Below are 8,131 nucleotides of genomic sequence, written 5' to 3'. Positions count from 1 at the left end.
TACTTGCTGAATCACTGTCACTCTCCACTCCCTCACGTAAACTCTCCCCACACTTAATGATGCTCAGCAACACATTTCACACTTGGCCTTGTTCTCCACACTGTTGACCACACTGTGAACCCACTCACCCTACTTTCCTTCACTCACAATTAACATCCTCTTTTGCCCTAAACACCTGAACACAACATCATTTGTTTAAGGTCTCTACATCACATTTATGGAACATGGTACCACCCTAGGCCCTCTTTCTGAGAAGGCCGGTAACTGGAGGTGTTAGATACTGGGGCATCAGTGAACAATTCCAGATAATATCTCTATCCCAGTTAAGGCCTATCATGAGTTCCAGGGTCCAGTATGGGAAATATCATGTGGGACCAGGAATTACTAAACTCATTGTCACACGCAATTCCTGATTCCATGCACTTTCATCCCACATGTTCATCCTGCTTTCGGGTGCATTGCCACTGCGTTCAACTTAGAAGGGAATCCTTAGTCTTGTCTTTTCAACTAGAATGTTCTGATGCTAGCAACCAAGGCAACATTTGGTTATAGTAACAGCTCTCAAATTGCAAATTCCAGATATCAGGGAGGGATAATTTGGAGACAAAGCTCTGAAATACTTTAATATTTTTTCACAGAATAAATTATGTCACCTGAATTGTGCCGCTTTTTAAAGTTTGGCTATTTATTCAGGTGCTCAGAAATCTGCTCACAATGCAGTTCTCCATTTTTAGGTCTGGCGTGACTGCGCAGGTCTGCAGGACTGTTGTAGCATTCCTTCTCCTACGGAGGGTTTGCATGGCCCTGCACGAGGAACTCTTTTACATATAAAAGTTAACCGTAGCTGTTAGAGGGGAGAGGTTGCAATTCAATGGTTGGAGTGCCCGTCTCAGGTGCTCAAGACCTGGGCTCGAGCCTCAGCGTCAGCACAACATCCTGCAATTCTGGGCAAATCATTTAATTTCCCCGTGCCCATGGACAGCACCTGCATACCCTCACAGGTGCCCATGGACAGCAACTGGATACCCTCACAGGTGAATAGCCGCGCTATATAAATCTAAACATTTCATTGGGTATTTGGTTCCTTATGTCTCATAGTATAAAGAAAACAATCTTCTCTGTTTTGTAAATATTTTTGTCAGGACCGAAGTGTGAGCCTTCCCACCACTAATTTTACTACAAACATGACTAACACCACCATTATCACCACACTCTCAGGGCTTGCCTGTGTTTGCATGCTTTGTCATATGAAAGCCAGACCTATTGGTTTTAGCAACGTGTTTTACCTAGGCCCTCATTACAAGTTTGGCGGTCACCGGATCACCATGCCGGCGGTGGCGGTCGCACTGCCACCAGGCCGGCGGTGCAGACCGCCATATTACGACCACGGCGGTGATCCAACCGCAACACAGCCAAGTCACTGCCAGTACAGCCAGTGCATTCATACTGTCGCTGCCGGCGGTAGCCATCTCCTGGCCGGCAGGGTCCAATTCACTGCCCATCATATTAAAAGTCAGCAGACCACCAGGATTTTCGGAGCGGTGCGACCGCCATGAAAAGTCTGGCGGAAACTGGCAGTACAAAAGGAGACACTCACCTCCAGGTACACAGACGCGGCCGCAGCCACCATGGAACCCGAACTGGAAGTCTTTCCACTGCTGTATCTCACCATACACCACCAGGACTAGTGATGACGATGAAGACGACAACAGTAAGAACCCCCACTTAGCACACACTGGGGGGAAGGGCAGTATTACACACCCACACACACCCGGCACGGACAACGACGGCCACACACACACAAGCAAACAAACGCCAGTATCAACACACACTTCTAGAGACAGACATGCACACACTAACTACACAAATGCATAAATATGCCAAATGCACACACCACGGCCAACAGACATGTGGCGTTCACACAGCACACTGCACACGCACACCCCCGCCACTGTCAAACACATCCAACACCCCACAATCACAACAACATTACAAACACACAAATGCATTGTCAGAAAGGCACATCGAACAACTCCATCCCACAACACATACTGGCAGCAATATGTAGCAACTACATACAAACATATAAATAGTACAGACATCCAAACAAGGCCTCAGGTGAAACGCCATGTCCAACCAACATATGAAGGACATCACAGATGCATCACTATACACACGGACACACACACCACTACCAAACAATGCCACACACAACCATAAAAACACATCACAACAAGCACATGGCACAAGTCATCAACCCAGCGCATGCAGTAACATAGATACATCCCATACACTTACAACACAAACATCAAAGTATACAGATGGAACACAACCATGTTGAAGGAAATCCAGAACAATTTCTCAAACTTGACATCCACATCTATGTTGGCAGATGTATTTAAAATTCAAATAAATATTGAAAACTATGTACAGGTGAGGCCCACTGGCCTGTCTGAATGTTTTAAGTGCCCAGACACATTGGGCAGAGTCACATACTCCAATTTGACTTCTGACTTCAAATCGGCCTCCACCTGGCAGGGGCATCAATGGGGCAGGCAGGCAGCTCAGGGGTGGGGCTTGGGCTTGGAAGGGGGGTCCTTGGGTTTAGGAATGGGGGGTTTAGGTTTAGATTTTGATTGTGGGGAGGGGGGTTTGGATTTTAGGGGTAGCAGTAGGGACCTTAGGCTTTGGTGGGGATGGTTTCTTTGCAGGGGGAGGACCATGGGCACTACTAGCGGGGCCATGGGAGGACTGAAAGGTGGAAGGTCTGGGTTGAGTCAAGGAGACATGCCGCTTAGTGGGACAGTAGCAGGGAACAGGTCAAGACTGGCAAGGAAAACATTTTTAGGTACCCAGGCAAGTCATGGGTAAAAGGTTTAGGAATGGAAGTAGAGGGAGTTGTAGGAGGTGTTGGTGTGCTGGACATGGATGCAGGTGTGTGCAATGTGTGCTTGTGTGTGGTGGGTGTATTTTGGGTGTGAGAGTGAGTGCGTTTATGTTTTTTGGGAGGAGGGGAGAAGAGATGCAGGGAGATGGTATGCAAGATTTGTGAGAGTATGTTGGGGTGTGACTGCAAATAAGGTGGATGTGCTGCATGTGGTGATGATGGTTGTTGTGTTGAGTGTGGATGTGGTGTGTGGGGTGTGCTATTGTGGTGTCTATGGGGCACTGGTGGCAGGATCAGGGAGTGTTGGTGTAGTGATAGCAGGTGTGAGTGGTGATGTGACTGTGATGGAGGAGGTGGTGGGGGAGACAGTATAGGGAGTGGCTGTTACAGTGTCTGCAGGTGTGCTGTGATTGTGTGCATGCTTGTGGTGTGTCCTGTAGTGCCTGTGTTTGTCTTTGCACACCTTGACTGTTGTAGTGCTGAATGCTGGTCTGTATGTGTGCACTGGATGGGTGAGGGGAAAGGAGTGTTGGATTGGACAACACAGGAAGCTGGAGGGGGGGTGGAAGATGAAGGGACACTGGCTGCCATCGAAGAGGAGGCCAGAGACTGAAACGATCTCTGCAGGCTAGCCAAGGCACTGTGAATGCCTTCCAGGTAGGCATTACTTTGTTGCATCTGGGATGCCTGTCCCTGGATGGCATTCACAATGGTTGACTGCCCCACACAGATGGACCTCAGGAGGTCAATAGCCTCCTCATTGAGGGCAGCAGGGCTGATGGGGCAGGGGCAGAGGTGCCTGCTATGAATGAGACGCCCACCCTGGGTGAGCAGGCTTGGGCAACTGGGTGGGGAGCTACAGGGAGGGCGGTGCTGGTATGGGGGGCGGACAAGGATGGTGCTGGGATGTACACAGATGGGTCCGCCACCACCAGGGAGCTTCTATCGGAGGAGGGATCTGAAGATGATGTTGCTGTACCAGTCTCCCCCGTGATGTTCCCCTCGCCCTCCCTCCCACTGGTCTCTTCGGCGTCGGTGATCTCTGCCTCCTGGGTCACGTGGGCTGCAGCTTCCCCACTTGCCGGTGCCCCTTCTCCTTCGCCTGATGATGCTGATGCACGCAAGGATAGAAGAGGACATGGAGAGAGGGTGGGAGAGAAAGACAGGGAGGAAAGGGTCAATACCTACCCATCTAGTACACATACCAACAAGTAATTTACTCCTCCTCTGGCGTGGCAAGGAATGGCTATGAAACATTCTCCCCAAACACTGGTAATGAAGTCATAACCCAATATGCAAGCCGTTACCTCCAAATTCCAACAAAATGACTAGTTTGGTGATGCTGCAGTCTGTCATCAGTCATTCTACAATGGTAAAAATACCAACTACCCACATACACTTACCAATCTGACACTTTTGACAATTCTTTTTTCAAATGTCCTGGTACATTGCACACAAAATATAGGACAGGTTGTTAAAGAACTCATGATGTACAGAAGTCCATTGAGAATGCAATTATTTCATAGTAGAAGTTCCCTAGTCACAGGATTTATTACCCAATATCAGCCCTAACTAGATAACATTGGCTATCTAAAGCAGACTCAGGGATAGGGAAATAAGGTTTAGAAATCACTCAACATAGGAGTGTGTCTAAACGTAACTGGACGAGGAGGTATAGCACCAACATATTACTGCTTGCATGGTGTTTCAAAGCTAGCTCACAGCACTTCTAAACAGTGGAAGTAATAGTCAGGACTATAATCTTATCTAATTTACACACACCTCATTAGTGCCTACGCAATAGAAACCCGCACAACTAATACTAAACAGTCTGTTCTCACCCCCTTGTGGCTGCTGTGCTGCCTTCAAGTGCCCATCTATCTCTGAGTAGGCCACTGCCAATATGCGGGCCAATAGGGGGGTCAGGGTCTGACGGGCACCCCTTCCTCGTTGGGAGGACATTCCCAGCTGGGCTTCCGTGGGCTTCTGGGCCCAGCATCTCAGGTCCTCCCACCACTTTCTGCAGTGGGTGCTCCGCCGGCTATAGACCCCCAGGATCTGAACTAGCTTGGCGATGGCTCTCCAGAACACCTTTTTCTGATGGGCGCTGACCTGCATGGGAGACACAGACAAAAGGAGATATTCATGTAGAGTTACAGCACACCTACAGCAGTGGCCTACACACAGCTTCACAGCACATGCTAATAGAAGTCCATAATACACCATTATCAATCATACAACACAACCCCAGCAGTCAATCATGCCATGTCTATATTCACACACATTTTTTTGTCAAACACCACCTTAGCTGATAAGTATACCACATTGTACTGACCTGATTATCTGGAGTCCCATACTTCTGTCCATCCAGGGGTAGGACACCTTCCATCAGTTTCTCCAGTTCCTCTGTGGTGAAGGCTGGGGTCCTATCTCCTGCAGAGCATGCCATTGTGGCTCCCAGATACAGAACACAGCACCTTACACAGTGGAGGTCTTGCTTGCTCGAGTGTCAGGAGTCAATGAAGCTGGGCTAAAGAAAATGGTGGTCACAGCCGCCACAGTCATGACCGTCACTGCTGGCGGTGGTCATCATTGGCACCAGTTTCACATTGACATCAATGTTAACCAATGACAGCGCCTCCTGCCTTGATGACAAACACTGGCGGAATTAAGTCACTTCCATCTGTCCTCTGCATGCAGGACAGGCAGCTCCCATTTTACATATTTTTAAGATATCTATGTAATCTTAGTGCGTCATAGCATGAAGCCAATCACTAGTTGCTTGATTTACAATGTCAACTCATGTGAACTCACTAGTGAAGTGAGCGCCACCTGCCAAAGTGGCTGATGTATAATCTTTTCAACATGTGGATGTTTGATAACTGTGTCCGACTTAGGGATGAGTTTACTTTGTCTGACTTCCATCTCTGTACAGACCCCTTGTGACAAGGTTAGCAATGGAATTGACAGCCAGGATGTCACAGTTGTGTAGTTTGTGAATAACTGTTTCCCTTTGTCAGGTTTCAAATACCTTACATGTCTTGTCCTGTTTTCTACTTCTATGGTGTACTTTAGTAACAACAGTGTAACAGATGTCCTGAAATGTATTCTGTCCTATGCCTAGATACCGTCCAATAGGGAGAGTGAGAAATGCACTGGTCTAATGGCCCCTAGTCGACCTTGCTACCATAGAAGAAAGACACATTATACACACGTATCGTCTAAACCATCAAGCCATCAGGGCAAGCACCAGTTGGAGCAAAATCTCCTGCCAGCCATACGTAATCCACATGCCATACCACCAACAGTACAGGTGTTATCTGTCCTGCACTGCCTTGCCTCAGGAGCTTTTAGGTGACAGTGGGGCTGGCTGCAGGAGTATCACAGCTGATGTTCAGTTTTGTGTTACAGGATGTACTGGATGCCTCACTCAAGCACTTCAACAGCTACATCAGGTTCCCACAATGCACTGTGAAGTCTGCCTTCTATGACATTGCACATGTTCTACATGTAACAGGGGCCATTGATGGCACCCACGTCGCTTTAGTTCCTCCCAGGGCCAATGAGCAAGTCTACAGGAACAGGAAGAATCACTATACGATCAATGTGCAGTTGGTGTGTCTTGCCGACCCATACATATCCCATGTGACAGAAAAGTTTCCTGGATCTGTAGGTAGTTCCCACACCTTGAGGAACAGCAGTGTCCCACAAATGATGTGGCGACTACAGAGAGAGAGGGCCTGGCTCATTGCTAAGTGTACCACTGTCTACGTCTAATGTCTATGCTACTTCACTTCATAGTCAGCTCTATGCCTCTCATAGTTCCTTAATGATTTGTAACTTCGTGCACACTGGTGACTCTGGCAACCTGCCCTGGCTCCTGACACCATACCAGTGAGGTACCCTACAACACATGGGGAGGGCATTACAATGAGGCTCACAGCCGAATAGGGTGTGTAATCGAGAGGACATTTGGGCTACTGAAAGCAAGATTCAGATGCCTACATGTGTCCGGTGGTGCCCTACAGTACAGACCACAGAAAGTCTGCCAGATCATTGTAGCATGTTGCATGCTACACAATCTTACACTGAGAAAACACATTCCACTGTTGGATGAGGAGGAGGTGGCAGCTGGACCAGTAGCTCAGGCTGATGATTCTGGAACTGACGAGGAGGCAGATGAGGAGGATGCAGCTGACTCTAGGACTGAGTTGATTCAGCAATTCTTCCAATGAATGCCATTTATGTGTGGTCTGAAGTTAATGGGACCTCTAACCCTGTCTGCCTAGTGGCATTGTCCCTCCTTGTGTTTTGCATCAGGGGATATGAGTGCACTACATCGATCCATCTGTGTTAAGCATTTTGATGGGATGCTGACTTACCATCAGGGGAGATGTAACTGCAATACTGCCAAAGCCATGTGGTAATTGCTGTTGGCATGGCATAACTTCAGCATAGGGTTACCCATGTTGCATGGTTTCAAGAATGCAGTTTTGATGTGTATGGTCTGGCCAAATCCTATCACATGACAGTCCAGCTACCCATCCACACTGTTCCCAAAGCGGATGTCTGGTACCTACCTGTTTTAGGTATTGCAAGATAGGTTTTCCGTTGGTGATGTTAGCTATGAGGAATGGTTATTTTACTCTGCATGTGTGTGACCTACATACCTACCTTGTAGAAATCTGGTGACCTCCCCACTGCAACATTATTCCTGTGGATTACATTATGTCCTGTATGTGTACTGGCTGGGCAACATGGGAGACATCATTGAAGCTTTACCCTATCGTTCTCTATCTTCAGGTCAGATGTGTGGTTACACTCTGCTTTCTGACACGACTGTTGGCGCCCTTGGCATGGGATTACAGTACAGGAAGGATGTCATGAACAACCTGCTGGACATTCCTGCCACATCCGTCCATCTGTCAGACCTATTGACACATATATATGTACATTTAAATTTATATCTTTCACATTAAATGGTACTGGTAACAATGATGACACGTTAACCATTACTGTGCTGAACTGTGCTTAAAGTGCATTTGCTGAGGAGTGGGGTCATGGAGTTTGAAAGCATCAGAGTAGGTGGCCCAGCTGTTGGTTTCACATGTCTAGTCTCCAAGGGCCAAGGTGAATTAGAGGTTTGGCAGTGGACAGTCAACTGTGTGTCTTAGTGGCACACAAGGGAGAATGTTCAGGAGAGAGATCACTTCCTGGCTGTGTTTTTAGTCTTGGCCTCAGTAC

The sequence above is a fragment of the Pleurodeles waltl genome, chromosome 1_2, assembly GCF_031143425.1.
Source record: "Pleurodeles waltl isolate 20211129_DDA chromosome 1_2, aPleWal1.hap1.20221129, whole genome shotgun sequence".
Taxonomy (NCBI): Eukaryota; Metazoa; Chordata; class Amphibia; order Caudata; family Salamandridae; genus Pleurodeles; species Pleurodeles waltl.
This window is presented reverse-complemented; position numbering follows the sequence as displayed.